The sequence below is a fragment of the Ambystoma mexicanum genome, chromosome 1p (genome assembly GCF_040938575.1).
Source record: "Ambystoma mexicanum isolate Mex_15411 chromosome 1p, UKY_AmexF1_1, whole genome shotgun sequence".
Classification (NCBI taxonomy): domain Eukaryota; kingdom Metazoa; phylum Chordata; class Amphibia; order Caudata; family Ambystomatidae; genus Ambystoma; species Ambystoma mexicanum.
The window spans coordinates 1,309,986,921-1,310,008,239 of record NC_090921.1 but is presented as its reverse complement, the minus strand read 5'-3'; positions in this window follow the sequence as shown (position 1 = coordinate 1,310,008,239).

Below are 21,319 nucleotides of genomic sequence, written 5' to 3'. Positions count from 1 at the left end.
TAGTAACCAATCACTGGTCTCTGGGTCATACTGCCCCCAGCCAATGACTGCCCTCTCCCTAAGCCCCGCGCCTGGCAGCCATCCTCAGATTTTTACCGCACGTTCAAGTGTTGGGAGTCCTTGTGCTATAGCTCTCAAGCTTTTACTTCGTTTTGTGCTTTTTCAAAGAGATTTATCTCATTTTTTCGGTTTAATCGAGCCTCAAGCTCCACCGTTTCTACTACCGATCAAGGGGGACCCGTTTCGGTTTTTTCTACGCCCCTCAAGGGTGAAGTTTTCGTCGAGTTACGCTTCTTGGAGGATTCCAGAAGTTTCTGAGGCCTACCTCGCGGACGAGAGGATCATGGCACAGGAGAAGGGAAGCTCGACTCCCGGCAAACTGTTCAGGATCTGCCCTGGATGCAACCTACAGAATGTGTTCAAGGAGGACGAGCATTCGAAATGCCTATACTGCCTCTACGAGGACAAAAAACACGTGGAGAAGGACTGTGCGTTTTGCATGAACATGTCGGATCGAACTAGTATGGATAGTCGGACCCGTCTCTCCAACTGGCTGGAAGGCAAGAGCCCAGCAGGTGAGAAGAAAAAGAAGACCGAGCGGCCTTCTAAGTCCTGTGAGGGCGCCCCGGCGACGGGGGGCCAACAGAAGGCAAAGCACTGCAAGTCCGCGGGCACTGAGAGTGGCGAACGATCGGGCTCTTCGGCTGCTAGGCAGGACGCACCTTCACCGACGCCATTAACTACGAGCCAATGCTCTGGCTCGGGGAAGAGAAAATCCGAGAACCCGGCTAAGTTTCTGGAGAGGCCCCGGGAGATCTCGAAGGAACCGGCCGAAGGGGAGCGAGGCGGTGACCCTCCCCCTAAGGTGAAGGCCTCAAGCGTGCCCAAGGTGGTGAAGACCTTGATCCCGGCCAAGGCCTCGATTGAGGGAGTCACTGCGCCCCTGGCGAAACCTATGGAGGCTACCCCAGTGGAGGCGACCTCGGGGCCCAGAGTTTCCCTGGAATCCTCTTTTAAGCCCATCGAGAAGACCCCTGTGAAGACTCTGGTGGAAAAAGAGCGGGGGGGCTGTGGCCGTTACGGACACAGACACAACCTCTGAGGAGGACTGACCGAGAATTTGGAAGAGGCCCAGTCCCACGGGAGGAATCCCGACGAGGGGGACGATGAGAGCGAAGGTGGCGACAAAGAGGTTCCCAACGACGGGGTTCCCGTGGAGGAGGAGCAACCGTCGCACCCGTCGCAGCCTGAGCCGCAGGACAACTCGGCAGCCATTTTGACGGCAATCCAAGCCTTATGCACGGAGATAAGGACGAGACTGCCCCTACCCCAGACGGATGACCCAGCTGAACCGGGTCCGTCGGGAAGCCCTCAAAACAAGAGGATGAGAATTCATCCAGCCCCCTTTCAGCCCTCACGGTCTTCTCAGCCTTTGTCGCCTTCCCTGGTCCTGAGGGATGACACAGGAACAGACACGGCCACGACGGGGACGGATGACGACGGCGGTGACGGCGGTGACTACGGGACTGACGTCCCGTCTAAGATTCCTCGGGCGTCCCCTCCCGACGAAATTGGCTCCTTCCATGCCATGATTGCCAGGGCGTCCAAGCTTTTTCAGCTCTGCCCCGAAGAGAAGGAAGGATTCCTCTACCAACAGCGCAAGGCCAAGAGGAAGACGGTCCTTGCGGTGCCGTTGCTGGATGACATCTGGGACGAGGGACTTTTCCTCCTGAAGAACCCGTCCACGCCGCCTGCCAAGAGGGACCGGCACGAGAAGAAATACCGGGTCCCCGACGCCGCCCCGTTTGTGCCTTAGGGCGCAGCCGACCCTGGATTCGGTTGTCTCAGCAGCGGCCAAGAAGAAAGTAGGGGGGGGGCCCATCGGCTTCATCTTCAACTTCCCCACCGGACAGCGAGGGAAAGAAACTGGACGCCATGGGACGAGTAATCTCGTCGGCGGAGGCGATGATCAAGGCGGCCAACGCCCTAGCGATTGTGGCCCGCTACAACATGGAATTGTGGTACAAGATCGCCCCCCTATTGGATTTCCTTCCAGACGACAAGAGGGCAGAGGCCCTGGCGATCCTACAGGAAGGTGAGGTGGCGTCATACCACGCCATAACGGTAACCATGGACATTGCCGACACCGGTTTCCGCCAGTTGGGCAACAGCGTTTGCCTTAGACGGCGGTGGTGGCTCAAGGTGACGGATTTCCGCCAAGACCTACAGGCCAAGGTTTTGGACATGCCCTTCGATGGGAACAATCTGTTTGGAAAAACAGTGGATGAGTCACTGCAGGCCGTCAAGACCGACACAGAGACGGCTCGGGCCTTGGGAGTTCTGCAGCACCGGCGGCTGCCCTTTCGGAACTCCAGAGGCAAGCAAGGTGCCTCCAAAGGATTCGGCGGCGGCTCCTCCACGTACCGTCAGGCGGCCCGCTCCTCGTCGCAAGAAGCTTACAGGGGACGAGGCAAGTCAGGTGGATCTCGCCGTCGCCGCCAGGGAGGCAAGGCGGCAAAGCCACTTCCAAGCAAGACTGAACCGGCCGTTGCGTCGGGCCCCCACCGAAGAACCCCAGTCGGAGGCCGGCTGACGAAGTTCATCAGCGTGTGGGAGTCCATCTCCACCGACCATTGGGTGCTGGATGCCCTGGCCCACGGGCACACTCTGGAATTTCTCAAGAAGTGCCCCCAAATTCCTCCCGTGGCCAGGAAGGAAAACCACATCCCTCAACTGCTGTTATAGGTAAGGGCGATGCTCATGAAAGGAGCCATCAAACTTGTCCCAAAGAGGCTCCGGGGCTCCGGAGTTTACTCCAGATACTTCCTCGTCAGAAAGAAGACAGGAGGATGTCGTCCCATCCTGGACCTGCGTCGACTAAACAGATATATCAAGGCACAGAAGTTCTGGTTGGTCACTCTCCAGCACGTGCTGGGCCAGCTGGAGGAAGGTGACTCCTATCATCGTTGGATTTGGAGGATGCGTACTTTCACATCCCCATACTAAAAGGACACCGAAAGTTTCACAGGTTTGTGGTCCAGGGACGGCTTTACCAGTTCAAGGCCCTCCCATTTGGATTGAAGTCGGTGCCCAGGGTATTCACCAAGTGCCTAGCGCCGGTGGCGGCGTGGCTGCGCCTGCAGGGGATCCACGTCTACCCCTACCTGGACGATTGGCTCATCCGAGCAAGAACAAGGGAACTCTCTGTCGAACACACAGCGAAGACCGTCCGGCTGCTCACGCACCTGGGATTCTCCATCAACTTCCCCAAATCCCACCTGGTTCCGTCGCAGGTTGCACTATTTCTGGGAGCCAGGCTCGATACAGTAGCGCGATTGGCCTCGCCGTCAGAGGAAAGGACGAAGGCCATCCTGGGCAAGGTGCAGCGTCTGCTGGTCACGGACGTGGCCAGGGTGAGGTCCATCAAATCCCTCCTCGGGATAATGTCCTCGTGCATCTACCTGGTTCGCCTGTGCAGGCTTTGGATGCGCCCTCTACAGGAGTTCCTCGATGCCCATTGGATGCAAGCGACGGGCAGCTTTGAGGACAAGATCTCGCTCAACGAGGTATTCTGCCAAGCAATTTGGTGGTGGTGCACCCGCGCGCATCTCGCGGCAGGCACAGACTTTCAGACCCCTGCACACCAGGTGACGGTGACGACGGATGCCTCCCTGGAGAGGGGTGGGGAGCGCTCACCGGAGATCTTCACGCGAGAGGCCTCTGTCTCCCAGAGGCGAGGATTCTCCACATCAACATACTGGAGCTCCGAGCAGTGTTCTAGGCCCTCAGGTCGTTTCTCCCGTCCCTCAAGGGCAAGGTGGTGAGAATCCTCACCGACAACACCACCACGATGTTCTACATCCGGAAGCAGGGAGGAACAAGATCCCCAGCCCTGTCCAAGGAAGCCAAGGATCTGTGTGACTGGGCTGTTGCCCAGGGGATGTTTCTGGTACCCTTTCATCTGGCAGGGACAAACAACACAATCGCCGACTCGCTCAGCAGGGAGCTGCACTCTTGCCACGAGTGGGAGCTGCGTCAGGATCAAGTGGATCGACTCTTTCAACGATGGGGCAAACCCCAGATCGACCTGTTCACGACGGCGACGAACTCCAAGTGACAGAGGTTCGCCAGTAGGTTTCCCCAGCCGAGGAGCATGGGCGATGCTTTCTCGTTCCCCTGGGACGGCCTGTTCCTGTATGCGTTCCATCCGTTGCCGTTGTTACTGCGACTCGTCAACCAGCTCAAGAGGTCCCGGGGCAGGGTGATCCTCGTCCCACCGGTGTGGTCGAGGCAGATCTGGTTCCCGGACCTTATGAACTTGTCAGCGTCCCCACCAGTCAAACCGTTGACGGACGCAGATCTTCTATGCAGAGAAGGAGGCACCATCCTTCATCACGACCCAGAGTCGCTGAACTTGCAGGCCTGGCTCCTGCAGCACTAGAGTTTGGAGGGTACGATATCCCGGCAGACTGCAGAGAGGTTCTTGCAAAGGCCAGGGCGTCCTCAGCTCTCAAGTGCTACGGACACAAGTGGAAGAGGTTCTCTGTCTGGTGCCGTGCACAGAAGATTAACCCTCTACGGATTACGGCCCCTCAAGTGCTACCGTACTTACTGTCGGCCAAAGCTGGACTAGCTCATGCTTCCATCAAGATACATCTGGCAGCGATTTCCCGATACACCAGAACTGCAGGACGGTCATCCCTGTGGTCTCATCGCCTGGTGAAGGAGTTTATGAAAGGACTGTTCCGATCGTTTCCGCCGATGAAGGCTCCAGCCCCGGCATGGGAGCTCAACGTGGTGTTGACCAGGCTCATGGGCCTGCCATTCGAGCCTTTGCATTCGGCTCCGTTGAAGTTCCTGTCGTGGAAGACAGCATTCCTTGTGGCCATCACCTCTGCACGACACGTGGGATAGATTCAGGCCCTATCCTGCAAGTCTCCATACTTGACTTTTCACAAGAAGAGCGTGGTGCTGAGGACGCACCTCTCCTACATGCCCAAGGTGCCGTCAGACTTCCATCTCAACGAGCCCTTGGTGTTACCAGTTTTCTTCCCTTCGTCGCCGGCCGAGAGGACTTTGCACTCGCCGGATGTAGCTAGAGTGCTGGAGTTCTACGTGGACCGAACAAAGAGTTTTCGGAAGACATCACAGCTGTTTGTGAACTTTGGACCTGTGAACCAAGGGAAGGCTCTCTAGAAGGCTTCCATTTCCAGATGGCTCTCCGGCTGCATCATGCATTGTCACCAGTTGGCAAACCGACCGTTGCCTGGCTGTCCGAGAGCCCATTCGACCAGAGCGATCGCTGCTACCACAGCGTTCTTGTGTGGTGTACCCCTGCTGGACATCTGCAGGGCTGCTACGTGGAGGTCGATGCACACCTTCACGAGATTCTACTGCGTCGACCAGTATTCCAGGGATGAGTCCAGAGTCGGCCAGGCAGTGCTGGGTGGGCCTGGTGAGGAGGTAAGAGTTGCTTAATGTTGAGTCTATGTAATGCTTAATGTTGAGCCTTTTCCACCTCCCGTGGTTGTGCATGTGTGTACTGCTATGTATTCTTATATTCATGAGCATGTGAATCCATGCCAGACCCCATGCTGGAGAAGGAACAAGTTACTTACCTGTAACTGTTGTTCTCCAGCATGGGTCTGGCATGGATTCACATGCGAACCCTCCCTCCTACCCCTCTGCGGCTCTTCACTTGGTCATACTGCCACTTTACGTGCTACCAAATCTGAGGATGGCTGCCAGGGGCGGGGCTTAGGGAGAGGGCAGTCATTGGCTGAGAGCAGTATGACCCAGAGACCAGTGATTGGTTACTACTAAGAAAGACAGATCAGAAACGAAACTGATACTGATTTTTTCTTTACCGAGGATTCCCAGCCTGACGGGGAATATTCCCCGAGCATGTGAATACATGCCAGACCCATGCTCGAGAACAGTTACAGGTAAGTAACTTGTTCCTTATGGTTAAGTTGCTCTACTAGAAATCTATGAAATGCAGTGAAAAAAACTTTGTTAAAGGGACATTATGGTTCCAAGTAAAACCGAAAAACCCCTGAAATTCGCCAGTTATGGTAAGCTAAGCAACCATAACTCGCTCACCACTGTGCACTGCTAAGACTAACACCCAGGACATCAAAGATGACATCACAAATGTCATTGATGACATCACTAATGACATCACATGTCTGGCTCACTAGTTTTTCCTTTACTGATATATCTAGGCCAGAAACAGTCAGGAACTAAAAATTCACTATACTATAGTACAAAGTACTGTATTTGTAGACTTATACTTCAAATATGTTCTTACAGTAATTCACTTAGGGTCCACTCAAAGCATATGAAACATATACAAATGGGAAAACACAGACTTGGAAGAAAGCAATCCTTTCTATGTATGAAGATGATTAGTAAGCTTATCAACACTGTCTTATAGTTTTTGTTTTTTTATTACTGTACTTTCTCTGGATATGTTCATATTTGTACACATTGCACTTACACTACTTTCCTTAGGGTCTAGTCACAACATGTGATAGTTATACATAGCGAAGTAGTAGCTTTGAAGCAGAGCAATCATTTCTGTGCTTGAAGATAATCAGTTTAGTTATGAAGATTGTCAGGTAATACTGCTGTTTTTTGTTTACTTCACTTTCCCTGTATATGCTCTATTTGTTTGTGTTGTTGTCTGTTTGTGTTTTGTGTGCAGTAATGCAATAATGTAGTAAATGGGTTTCATTAGGTACTTATTAAATGTTTCACAGTATGCAAGACTCTAATAAGAAAGCATTTATGTTAGTATTTAACATGCCAAGATGATTAATATTGCATCTTCATGTCTGCTGCACACTATGCCTGTTACTACATGTGTACCTTAGCATATTGGAAAAAACGTCATAATACAATGCTATTTGGATTAATGCATTACTTAATGCACTACGTACCTCATGATATTTATTCCAATGATCCTTGACACTTTTTTATTAATATTACAATAAGAATCCCTTGTACAGACTTTTCATGAAAGGTAAATGCACATGTGATGTTATCATTGATGTCATCAATGACATTTGTGATGTCATCTTTGATGTCCTGGGTGTTAGTCTTAGCAGTGCACGGTGGTGGTGTGAGTTATGGTTGCTTAGCTTACCATTACTGGCGAATTTCAGGGGTTTTCCAGTTTTACTTGGAACCATAACGTCCCTTTTAACAAAGTTTTTTTTACTGAATTTCATAGGTTTTTATTAGTGCAACTTAACCATAAAGTCTTCGAACATCTGAGTTCATTGCACACCTTCCGCACAGTGCCACATGACCATATGCTGGCGCGCGGCATGATGATGAGTCCGAGAACCCGTACGCACTTCATAATAAGATCTGTGCTTTCAACTTCAAAATTTCCCTTGCACAGCTCCAACCTCTATTCCTACTCGTCCATTAACAATCTAATACACAGTACATACTTTTAGCAAAACTGCTATTTATCTTAAAATGGCATCAGCTAAGGCCATCCCTCCTCTCCAAGAGACACCACCACTGCTGTAATCAAGGAGCATGAGAAACACTGCCCCCTACCTTAAAAATAACACACACGCAACGTTTTCCCTTGTCACCCTGCCCCTCCATATTAGTGTTTGGTGCCTCTTCCCTCATTTCCCTACCCACCTTTCGTTCTTAGCTCTCCTGCCAAAAAATACATCCAAAAACAACAAAAGAAATGTTCCTTTAGGAACCACCTTTCACAGTTAAAAAATAGAAAAAAAAAGTATAGACTCCATCTACTTTATATTTCTCAGTAAAGTACATATACTCAATAAGATTTTCCAACATTTCCATTTTGTGTTATACTAATGGCAATATTGGGGCGTTCATCCTCCGCTCCAGGGACTGGAACGGTGGATACCAGCCCAGCAGCCCAAGTTATCAGCCCAAGCAAAGCGAGGGTGCATAAAGAGGTCTCTGGACCATTATCCCCCCATCCCAGCCCCTGAAATGGGGGATGAAGTCCATTAGCAGCCTAGGTTCCCAAAGCGGGAATCCGTGGTACTGAAAAAGAGGATTTTTCCTCCTACACTGGGACGCCTGTGGCGTACCGGTTTCGGAAGGAAAATCTTTTTCCAAGATGGACACCATGGAAAGGGAAGGTGGGGTTCCATACAGGGCCCTCTTCGCTTTCAATGGCAGCTTGCAGAAGGCAAAAAGCGAACCATATGACCATATTACCATGTGCACATTTTTCTTCCCTTTTCAAATCTATCCCTTTTCAAATCTATCCTAATTTCGAATAACTTCACCACAAAGCCAGTCCCAGGTGGACATGGTCACTTTAATCCTATGTTGTGTCCCTTCTGGTCATGGACAGTAGCCAGATTGTCCGGATCATGACCTTATTTCATGACCCGGACATTCTGGCCACAGGCTACCCCTCAGTCTCTAAAGCTATACCGCTATTTTTTTTAACTTGCCAAATAAAAAAACACTGCCACATTTACAAAACCATGCTTGTAGATCCTTGCCAATGCGCCTTACACAAGTTTGCTGGAAATCCACCCACGTTTTATTTTTTCAAAAGTGTCAAATGAATGCACATACAATTGTCATATAAGCTCTGCACAACATCCCACCAAACTTTATAAACTCATTCGAAATCAGGTCAGAAATATCCCATCCCATCCTCATCACCCCTCACTTCCCCAGAGATTATTTCATAAGTTTGACAAGTGCATTGCTCAGAAAATATTATTGTCCCGAGGGTTCGGGCATGTATTTTTATACATACGTTGATCTATCGCACAAATATTTCTAATGCACCTTACCTGACTTTTCCTCTTTTTATAAACATGCGAAATCTGACAGCAGGGTGCAGCCATTTTGTGCTAATCTTATCCATTGCTGCATCGCCTAAGGTAAACTGCCCTGACGTCACTAAATCATATGCCACCTCCCTAGTTTTGCAATGCATAACTTCATTATTACAAACCTCCTTCCATTCAATTCCTTTCGGAATGGTCCCTTTCTCTCAAGGTCAAAAAACAATTAAACCTTATACTGTGTGTCCGATGTGTGGGCTTCCTTAGCTCGCAAGCAAAAATTTGAAGCTGGTGACCTTCACTCAGAATTAAAATACATTCTTACTTTGCAACACCTTGCCTCACCACATCCATGAAAACTGTTATACTCATCCACGTACATCAGGCACTGCAGGTGGCTGCCTGAAGTGCCAGGCTCTAGGGGGCGCTAGTCCGACTCCATTATTATTTTAATTACATTTTAACAGAGACATGAATAGCCCTTTATTTGCCGCGCCCTGGGTGTAACACCAGCACATCAATTTATAAACATCAAGCATTTTAATTAAGAGTGTAAAATAACCTGAAATTGCTTCTATTTAATATTGATAAATATTGGGCAACCAATATAAACAATCGAGGAACAGGCATTCAGAATGTAGTATTACTCTGTAATACCACAATGTAAGGTTGGGGTTGCAGACTGCAGAAGCAACAATCTATGTTTACAAGTCCACAATTTCATGATTATACATCTCCATCCCTTGAATGCCAAAATGCAATCTCTTTTGCCTGTACTTTAGGCACATATTGTGGAACACCTACAATGTAACTTTCTTGACAAAAAATCACTTTTTTTTTTTTTGCTTCTTGCAGCCATATCCCATCCCATCCTCATCACCCCTCACCTCCCCAGAGATTATTTGATAAATTTGACAAGTGCAATGTTGTGTTTTTTAATATGTTTTTACTGCGATGTCCGCGGACACCAAACACGGATCCAAGATGGCGTGTCCCTCGAAACAATCCGACGCACCTCGCGCTTCATCCCAGCCAATCAACGGACACGTTGCAAGCTGATTAGCCAATCGGTGTCCTGTCCACAGAGCGAACAGGGAAGTGTGTCCGCGGAGCGGACATAGATATCACAATTTTTTTTGTGACCTACTTTTTGGTAGTTTTAAAAAAAACTACTGGACGGATGTTCACCAAATTTACAAAAGCACTCTTTTGGGACCAAGCTGCTGCTCCTGCCGCAAATTTGGTGAAAATCCGTCCAGCGGTTTGGGCTGTAGGCGTGAGCAACTTTTTTTCCCCATTCAGTCTATGGGGGGAAAAAAAGAAATTTTGTGGACCCCCATATAACTTTGCCCACCTGGACCAAACCTCACCAACCTTTGCAAGAAAATTCAGAGTGGGGCATATACTTTTTCTGCAAAGTTTGGTGAGGATTCGTCCAGGGAGAACGAAGTTATAAGCCGCCCAAAAAGTGCTCTTCCTATCGGATTAGCAACTTAACCATAACTACACATTTATATATATATATATATATATATATATATATATATATATATATATATATATATATATTTATATATTTCAAGGAAAAAACTTTAGTTGCAGGGACATTAAGGTGGGAACCTTATGCAACACAACCACTAAAATTCAGCAAAAGCCTCCTTAATGTCACGCCCCCTGTTGGGCAGCCTATGACTATCACCACTGGTGACATCACGATTGATATCACTGATGGCCTTTGGCCATGGCCGGTGGGCACGGCAACCGCTGTCCATTTTAAAACACTACCAGATCACTGGCCATGGCCGGGCTTGGCCAGTGTGCACAGTCTTTGGCTGTGCCCACTGTCCATTTTAGAACACTACCAAACGACTAGCACTGCCAACCTATAGTTCATAGCACTTGCAACCCAAAGACGTTAATCAATCACAAACTGATTTTGACCGTTTTGACTGTGGCATTGGTATGTATAAAAGATTGCAGGCTTTGAGAACTCAGAATGTTTTTAGGCAATCCGCAGTGTGCTAAAATAATTCGCCATGGCACTCTGTCCCAAATGCAATGCAGCTGAAGCTAACTCGATGAATGCGTACTGGGAATGCCCCCCGATAAGGCAGTTCTGGAAGGAGGGGGCCAACATACTCAGCGACATTCTGGACATACACATCCCAGCCACCCTACTGAAATACCTACTGGGGGACATTGGGAAAGTATCAGTCAAGGCACGCAGACTCTTCTCAGTAGCGAGCACAGTTGCTAAACGGAATATACGTAAATGTTGGAAGGCGAAAGAGGCCCCTACAACCAAGACATGGCTCATGGACCTGATCTCCATACACGAATGTGAAGAGAGTTATGTGAGTTCCATCCACATGCAGGCCAAAGGACATTTGGGCCCCGCTCCGCTGATACCTATCCAACATCCAAGACGAGGCTAGTGGAGGATCAGCATCACTTAGCCCCATATGATATGCACTTTATGCCCGCAGTTCGGAGTTAATGTCCTGCAATAATGTACTATGCATAAAATTGTTATGAACATTGTTTTTGCTGTAATGTAACCATCAGTTGGAGAAAATTAATTTACAAAAAAATGATTTGCCATGGATCGCAAACTGTGGTTAAGCAGTGTGCTTCAAGACCCTTGTTTTATGGCCGGTCTCTTGGTGACTATTGCGTGATTCCAACTAACTGTGTTTAAGCAGCACGGAACAGGGGGAAAATGACTGATTGCAAGAATAACATATGTCCAAGCACTTTTACACCCATTGCGAAAATCAAAAGCTAGCACCCATGAATATACGCACAGTAAGTGAACATATATCTTAAAGTGAAATATACAAATTTAGTTCAATTGACCTTCCCCTTAGAAGAAAGTGTCCAAGACAAAATAACATTGGAGTTTTAAAAAACATTAATGAACACCAGAAAAATAACCACACCGAGGAAATGTTCCAATAAACATGTTGGCAAAGTATAAACTCAGCACTCTGTCGTGAAATATTCCCTGTGAAAAAAATCCCAATACGAAACTAGTGCTTGTGGTCTTGTGGGTAAGCGTCTGCACTGGGAACATGACAACCTGAGTAAAGTCCGGGTAGCCAAATACTTAAGCACGCTAGCTAACCTAAACAAAAACAAGGGGTTCCATCCGTCCTCTGAAAAAAAGATAAGCTGTCTACCCACATTTGTCCTTAATTGTGCCCTGAAAATCAGCCACCATTGGGGGAAAGTAACTGCACCAGTCTCCAGGATTGCAAAATCTCATGCCACATTGTGGGATAATACTCATGACTTACTTGCCCCCTGATTATTTCTCCTCCTCACCCTCATGACTGCCTTTCAACAGTACTCTTCTTTGCAAAGGTAACTTGAAAGGTGCGTTTACCATAGTGTCGCCCATATATATAAATCCTTATAGAACTATGTTGGGCAAAAAGTGTACAATTATGGCATTATTCCCCGCATTTTGACTGGGAAACTACAAATACCAGAATACAATTCAGCAAAAGGCAAACACATGTTCTCTAACTGCAATACCTTCAAGGACTGACAGTAGCATGGGTTAAAAAAAAAAAATAATCCGGATGCTGTGTGTTTTCTTAGTGTTATGAGATATTTAAAACTAAGAAAACACACAGCATCCGGGACTGAGGACTGTTTCCCATCCATGCAGTAACCGGTACCTACCCTCCTTAGCTTCAAAATGAGGAAGAGCCCTGCCCCCACGGGCCATGTTTCTCCAAGTGGTCTTGTAACTTGTGCTCATTTATTTGGCTACATGACCTGAGGGTGCCGGCTGCTACCTTGCTTTGAAGCTAAACTGGGTCAGTCCTGGTTACTGCTTGGATGGGGGTACCGGATGCCTATTGTTTTAGGGCCATGACCAGTGATTTTTCACCCCCAACGTCCCTACCTGTAAAAATATCAAGCCGCTATCTAGTTTTTCATTTGCATTTTTTTTCACTTGCAAATGTCTTTTTTTCCTGCTTTTCATTTTCCGTTTGGCTTTCTCTCACATCGTATCAAAACAAAGATGGAGGGTGACTCATATCTAAAAAAAAAAATCCAGGTTTTGGCAATTTACCTGAGATATAGCTATCTATTCTTGATAAGGGGGCACCCTCTTTTCTGTTGAATATTTAAAAAACTACTGAACGGAATAACCCCAAACAACAGAAAGGCCTCCAGTAAACGCTTGATGCCAAAGTTGTTTCAGTCCTTGCCCAAATCCATCCAGCAGTTTGGGCTGTTCAGTCTAGCAAAAATTGACCTTGTTTGTATGTGGGAAAATGAAAGGGAAGTAGGCCGCTACTTTGATTTTGTTTTGTATTTTTGTTTTCTTAGTAACTTTTTTATATAACAAAATAAACTTTTTCGGGTGTGCAGTGGAAAAATGGAGAGTACGGGCAGTTTGACAGTTTCACAATGAGGAGTGTGCAAATCAGCAGAGTATTTCAAACAGTAATGACGTCTCTATGGTTCCGTACAACGGCAAACATAAGAAACATCTTCAAGGTGCAAGCATGTGTGAAGCAAATAAATCAGACATCTTGAAATGTTGGGCATAAGAGCAGAATTAAATAAAAATGCTCTGTAAAGAATACTGAACCAAATGTGTGTGGAAATATGTGCGGACAAGCTCAGATAAAAACTGAATACAGTTAATCAAAAGTATACGTAACGTGTATCTGTACAAATGGCTAACAAGCTATGGGGTTTTGCTATATAAGAGAGAAAACCACACAAATGGTGATCATAACACAACGACCAGATTTTGTCACAACAAAATGAAAATTCTCTGAGCCACACAATATGCAGTCCCACAAAGACAATAGTGTATATTAATAAAAAGCAAAAATGGAAATGATGTCGGACTAGAATGCTAAAATAGCATTTGCATAGGCCCTAATATCCCCAATGCAAGCCCTTGTATACAGTCGATTGCCGAAGTGCAAAATTTGCAATTAAAGTGCTTTGTGCTAATATACTTCGTGTCCCCACGAGTGTGGATGCTCATGTATGAGATCTAATGAATTGTAGATAAAAATGTCAGCGAATCTCAGCAACCATAGTGCAGCATGTCTATAAAGACACATACCCAAATTACAAAAATAGAAAGCTTGTCTAATGAATTCGTATTCTGTCCACAAGTACAATGCAAATGTCAAAATTGACTATACATAAGCTGACACCACGGTTGAACTGACAGGTAAGTGATCAGTATCTGCATACAAAAAACCCCATGGAAAATCAAAGGTAAGGGGGAGGGGAAAAAGTGTGCAAAAACTGCAAGTAAAAAGTTATGCATAAAAGTGCAAGTGCAAAAAATGCAATACAGTACAATTCATACAGATAAAGTGCTTAGTGCAACATTATGGCAAATAACGGAGTAGGGCTCATAGTCGCAAAAGCTACAATAGAATACCCACATGAAGAAGTTAACAATGTTTACCAACCAGTCACAGAATAAAGCATGAAAGGCCATAATGGCCTAAAACCAAAGATGGATTTGCTATAAAAACATTCGCAATAAGAACAGACTTGATAGTAGAAGAAAACATAAGAAAACTGTAAATCAGAAGAAGAAGAAAAGAAAAGAAACAAACATCCAATATGAGCCATGGCCAGGAATAAGAAATAGACCAAAAGAAAATGGCTGACTCAAGTAAAGACTAGAATGAAAAGAGGAAAAAACTATATAGAGAAGACAGTAAAACCAACTGAACATCAAAAAATTGTCACACAATATAAACAACTGTTAATTGAAATAGCAATATAATAGAAGCTCGGAAGAAATATGTACATTATTTCTGAAAAATATCCTGAAAGACGAGCAAATGACAACAAATATATCAAATACATCATAGTAAGCTCAAGTTCCTAGAAAAGAATAAAGCTCTTCATCCAGATTGTGGCCTCCAGGTTTTTTCATCTCGAAATCCAAAATACACCTGGTCTGATTGCCTAAAAGAGAGTTCTCTCCGTCAAGTTTGCCAGCATGAACAGTTTTAAAGTGTATCGCCATGGGATATGTAAGGTCAACATTCTAGATGGCCCGAATATGTTGTAAAATCCTAATTTTGGTGCTACCTACATACCATTTCTTACAGGTGCAGGTAAGAACGTAACCACAAAGGCCGTGTCACAGGTAAATCTGGATATGATAGGAATATTAGTAGCCAAAATAGGATGGCACAAACTGTTTGTGTTAGCAGCATATTGACATGCCTTACATTTAGTACACCTATGAAGGCCAGAAGTTTGAGTATTGAGCCAGGATTCTGCCTGTGAACCAGTAATTGGACTCATGTAGCTAGACACAATTTTATATATTTGTGTTCTCACTGCTGATACAGACATCAAGCGTCAAGTTGCACTCTCTGAAGCACTTCACCATTAACAGTCAGATTCAAAGAGTAAACATATCTTCTTTTAATCTTGCATCAAATTATTTTAAAAGCCATGGAATATGGCATTCCCACAATATCAAGCCCCGAAATTTGGCAGCATAACACGTTTTGCGACTTACTCGACGCTTGTACATACCGGCAGCCCATTCACACAGTGCAGGTTTATCTTTTTATCAGACTTGCACTGTTTAGACTTCTTTACAGATATAAAAGCAGGTGACACAGATAATCAAAACAATAGACTGACTCATGTTTGTAAGCGGCCTCATTTGAGGGAAAAAGAGATTGGCCATGTTGTAAGTATACAGCAAGTAAATCGTTGTTATGGCTATGATCTATAGATGAAATCGACTCACTGTACATGTGTAGGTTGTGCCGAAGCATGCAAAAGACGCATATATCTGATCTCAGTGGATCAAATCATCACCTTCCATTCTCAGTATGGAACCCAATTGGTTCATTGGTTCATAGTGCTGGAAGGAAAGTGCGTAGCAGCATATATTATGATAATAAAGTGCTAGGTGCAGTCCAACATGAACGGAATAGATGCATAAAGTGGCATTGTATTAGTCGTGTATGGACAAGACAAGGATCTGACTGGCGTGCAGCGCCACCCATGAAATATGGAATCTATTAATAGAGAGCAGCAGCTATGAGATGAAGTGTGTAGTGCTCTAATTCCAGCTGCCAAGGAAACATACATTCGAACTCTGTCATGTGCCATAAAAGCCCCGGAGGGTTACAAGTTGACAACATGGTATGTAAAAATAATGTTAAAGGTATTTATACAGCGCACCATCACCAACGGAATTGGTCCCTAGGCGCTCAGGCGCAACTGCAAACAAGAAGGCGGGGTGGGTTAGTCAGGTGAAGAGGGAATAGGAAAGTGAGAAAAGTGGTGTGATGTTGGCAGCTTCCATTCGGTTTTCACTGTGTGCTGAGCTTTGATGTGAATATCAGATCGATGCGAGACCTCGTGTGCTGTTGGTGCGGTTCATGTGTTTGTTGTGGTGTTGTGAAGTGCGTGTGGTTTGCTGAGCGAGAAGATGGTTTTGGTTTGCTGAGCGAGAAGAAGGTTTTGTGGCTTTTTGTGTGAGCTAGTTATGCAGAAATTTGAGCATATGGTTAGTGGGTTATATGTCTCTTAGTCATTCTAATTCTTGTTCTATGTATCCGGTTGTCTTATAGGTAGGCATCTTCTTTTACTTTCCTGTCCGTTTAATTTAATTGTTATGAGTGATGGCATGGCACGTTCCCAGCGGTGTTTTTGAACTTAAGTGTAATAGGTAGGGGCGTGTATTGTCCACCACTCTGGTATTGGTGCTGTAATTTAGCAATCACCCACTCCCTTGCTATCTATTTCCTGTCGTTGGTCCATTGTTGCCTCTGTGTAGTTTGTAGGCAAAGCTGTTATTGATATATCGTCCTTCCCCTTCCATCCCAATCTATCTCTTATCATTCTATCTTATCTATCCCTAAATTGGTAAGTTGATATGCCGTAGATTGTTCTTCCCTAACTTCTGTTTAATGGCCGATAGCTTAGGGGCATCCGGAAGATTGGTTTTTTCTCGCAGCATTGTTTCAGCTGTGTATATGCCCCCATAGGCATTCTTCTAGTTATGGGGAGAGGGAGAGTCGAGATTTGAGGAGTTTTCTGAATAGGAGGTGATTTCTTGTATTTCGTATGTTCTTTGGTAACTCGTTCCAGGTTTTTGGGGCGAGGTGAGAGAAAGAAGATCCTCCGACTGTTATTTTGTACAGAGTTCCATTGGCCAGGGGATGTAGTGGTTGTCTCCTCTGTTTTTTGTGATGATCATTATTTCTGTTTTACCGAGGTTGAGTTTGAGGTAGTTCGAGTTCATCCAGTTGTATATTTCACAAAGGTAGTTTTCTCTAACGTTGTGTTTTCTTCTTGAGTGTCTTGTATTTTGTAGACTATTTGTGTATCGTCACTGTAGTCGTAACAGGTGAGGTTGTGTCTTTTGATCTTGATTAGTTGAGACCGGTAGATGTTGAATAATAAAGGGGAGAAGTATGATCCTTGTGGTACTCTGCATGAGGATTCTCTTGGGTTGGAATTGAAAGGTTTGATCCATATGGTCTCTGTTTGTTAGGAAGGATTTGATCCATAGTAAGGTGCGGTCGGTGATTCCAATTTCTTTCAGTCTCACGATGAGGATGTTGTGGTTAACTGCGTTGGATGCCGTAGAGAGGTCTAGAAGTATCAAAGCCGCACTATTGTCTGAATCTGCGTTTGCCTTTAGGTCATCCCATATTGAGAGAAGTGCTGATTCCATTCCTCTCATTGGAAACAAATAACCACATTAGAGAAAGTAAAACTTTGAACGCTCTAACTGATACTGGCAATAATTTGAGAATTAGAAACAAAAAATGCTATCAGCCTATGTAAAAATAGGGTATTTGAAAAACCATCCTGTACGGCTCCCTACCGATTATTAGAAGACACTATACATGAGAGTGCATCACATATTACCAAATGCATTGAAAATGTGCTCACATAATTAACTCACAACATTATATAATTCTACTATGTTGGAATTAAGCAAAATGGGCAGATGGCACCAACTGACATTATTCAAGATGGTTTAAGGCCTACAGGTGGCCTCTCGTGTGTATCACTAGTAAGGACAGCAGAGTCCAACAGGTAACCACACAACTTGGTTCATATGAGGATCCGTCATTGCTACTGCAAATAAATTGCTGCCTTAGTTCACAAATTTAGTCACGTAACTATCACCAATGAATAATTGAAAATTAAAACGTGTGTAGAAAAACACAAAACCAAAGAGGGGGCGGGTGGAAGAAGAAAGGGAAAAAATGAATGAAAATAGAAAACAGAATACATTACTAACCAAATCCCTAGATATACAAGAGATGGATGGAAGTTCAAAGAATAGAAAAAGTGGGTCTCACAGAAAATACTAATCAAATCAGGCAAAGAGTAGTCTAAAGAAACAGGATGATGCAATGGCACAAATAACGACAAACCAGTTGACAAAGTAACAATTCCATTATAGTCCCAAAAAAGTATACAGTTCCTCGTCAATGTTGTGTCCATTAGGATATTTGGTTTCAAAGACTAAAATACATTGTTTCTTGTTGCCAAAGCAAACACTCTCTATCGCCTCCACGTGGTCCCACTTCGATCCTGTGAATTCCAAAGTAGCTGAAACCCAGTAGGTTGCTTTCATGGAATTATGAGAAATGTTTTGCCATGGCATAGTTAGTATCATTATTGAGGATCGCTTGTACGTGTTGTTGGATACAGATTTTTAACTTGCATTTCGTGCTCCCAATTTACCATTTATTTCATAAACATTTCAAGACATAAACCACATAGTCTTTTTCACATGTATTTTTTCTGCTATGGGGATTAGTTGTCCTAGTATAGGATATCTGAAAAAGGTACAATTGTGCGCATATTTACTATTCTTGCATCTACTGCATTTGGAAAAACCTTTCCTTTGGTCGCTAAGCCACGTACTGGGTCCCTTGCAATCCTCATGTTTCATACGTTTCACCAATGTGTCCTTAACTGAAGGATTTCTTCTAAACCTGATGCCTGGATTGGCATTCAATCTATTAGATAAATCATTATCAGACACCAGGACTTTCCAGTGTCTTTTAAGTACATGTCTGATAGATTGGGCTTGGGTACCAAAAGTAAGGATGAGTCGTGTTGTCTCTTTTTCCTTATCAGTCTTCCTGTTTATTTGTCCTGTGAGAAGACTGTCTATCACACACACATGATTTAATATATGCTTGTTCGATGACCCTCTTGGGGTGTAACTGTTGCTGAAATCCCCAAGCCGTGATTTTACTTTAAGTGTCCAGAGTGTAACAGTTCCTGCGCAATCTAATTCCCCATACGGAACACTCCATATCAGGTTCTGGAGGTGTCCATTCATCGTATGGAGAGGTGTTAGTTCCCGTGGGTTTCCTATGTAATTCACTGGTGAGATGTTGATCGATGACTCCGATTAACGTCCCAAAAAGTAATACATGTTGGACTGTGAATTTCAGTGAAACTTAGGTTTTTATTGTTGCAATTGAGCATCTTAACAAAGTCTATCCAACCTTGTTCTGTCCCTTTTCAGATAATGAACAGGTCATCGATGTATCCAAGCCACATTACAAGGTTTTTGGTCTCTAATTCGTTCCGCTCTGACCAGACATTACATTTCTCCCAGGAACCCATAGTAAGGTTGGCATAGGATGGCGCGAAAGTCATGCCGATGGCTGTACCTTGTAGCTGTGTGAAGAATTCATTATTAAAAAGCAACACATTGTTTGTGAGGCAAAGATCGATGATGCCTAGGACCATTTCCGTGTGTTGTAGGTAGTTGAGGGATCTTGTGTTAAGATAGTGCTCACCAGCCCTTTTGCCTAAATCTTGTCCTATGGATGTGTAAAAAGATACGGAATTGTACGATCGGACCGAAAAAAAAGTCTGACTGTACAAAAAGTCTGAAAGTGCATACCACCAAAGGTCCGAACACCAAAAGCTCGAACCTTTGGTGGCATGCATTGTAGGTAAGGTAAAAATATAGGGAGCGGGAGTTGCGGGGGAAGCCTCTGCAGCTGCCTGTAAAAAAAAGAAAAAAGAAAAGGACCTTGCAGCACCGGTTCCCAATCACCAAAGTGAAAGGGAACTGGCGCTTCAGGGACACAGCGTGAAGAAAAGGTAAGTAGGCTTTGTTTATGTTGAGGCTGTGGGTGGGCAATGTGTCGTGGGTGTGTTGATGGGGGTGTGGGTATGTAGTGATTTGCAGTGTTTGCTCGCATGGGAAATGTACAAACCTTTGGTGGTGCATATATTTCCCAAGCAAACCTTTCAGTCACTGACTTTTCTGTCACAAAAATCATGCAGATCCCAAAGATACAACATCCATAGTTGCCATAATGTAGTGTGATTCCCACGGCAAGCCATGAATTCTGGAAAGGAAATCTGCGGTGTCCTTTAAGTAGGACGGGAGAGAAGAGACAAACGGAAAAAGAACTTGATCAATGTACTTTGACATATTCTCCAAAGGTGACCCAACCAGTGTCACAATTGGTCTCTCCGGTGGTTGAGTGATGCTTTTATGTATGTTCAGGAGAAAATGGATGATGGGCACAGTAGAATTTGTGGTGAAAAGGAATTTGCAATTTTCTTCTTCGAGGATGCCGTTATCCTCCCATTCCATTATGAATATTTTAATCTTAATCTCCAATTCTCAGATTGGGTTTGAATTAGTCTCTCATAGCATTTCGCGTCATTGAGATGTTTTATGCTTCTTTGATGTAATCCTTTTTATTCATAATGACAATGTACTACCCTTTGTCCAATGGTTTGATGATGCAGTCGGGTAAATCAAGTAATTCCTTATATCTCATTTGTTTGCATCTTCGCATGTCTTTTAGATCCCTCATGAAAAGTGTTTGAAATGCTTCAATATTGCTTCCTGATGAGACTATGGGATTAAATCTCGACTTGGGCTTCAATTTGCTCTTGGTTTTCTAATCAATATTGCTCTCCAGTTCAGTGAGATTAATGGGTTCAATGTTTGTACCTGCATCCAGCCCTTTCTCCAATTCTACTAGGGTTGATAGGGTATTCAATTCCCCTATTGTGATGTCAGGTTTCCCTTTTTCAACCACTGTCTGGGGCTTGATGTACGTATTAGTAGCAATAAAATCCTTGGAGTTGTATTTTCTATATGAAGTTGTCGAAATCTATACCAATTTCCACATAATCACAGTGTGTCGTGGGGCAGAGGTTTAATCCCAGGCTGAGCACTGTGTGTTGATTTTCAGTTATAATGTGGGTTGATAACTTTTATCTGACTATTCATGTCTGCAGTAGATGTACCTATTTGCCAGAGCGCAGCACCATACCCGAAGTACCGTTTGTGCCCCTCTACCCCCTCCTCGTTTTTTCCGGCCACCTCTTCCTCTCACCCGCATATGGTTTCCTCCTCTTGCTTGTTTTTGTGCCTTATTTTGTCTAAATAATTTAAAAAGACACAGGGTTCCTCATTTTCACTACCTGTAACATCCGATTCGGAGGTCGACAGAGTTTCACTCAATGTACTCTTGTTA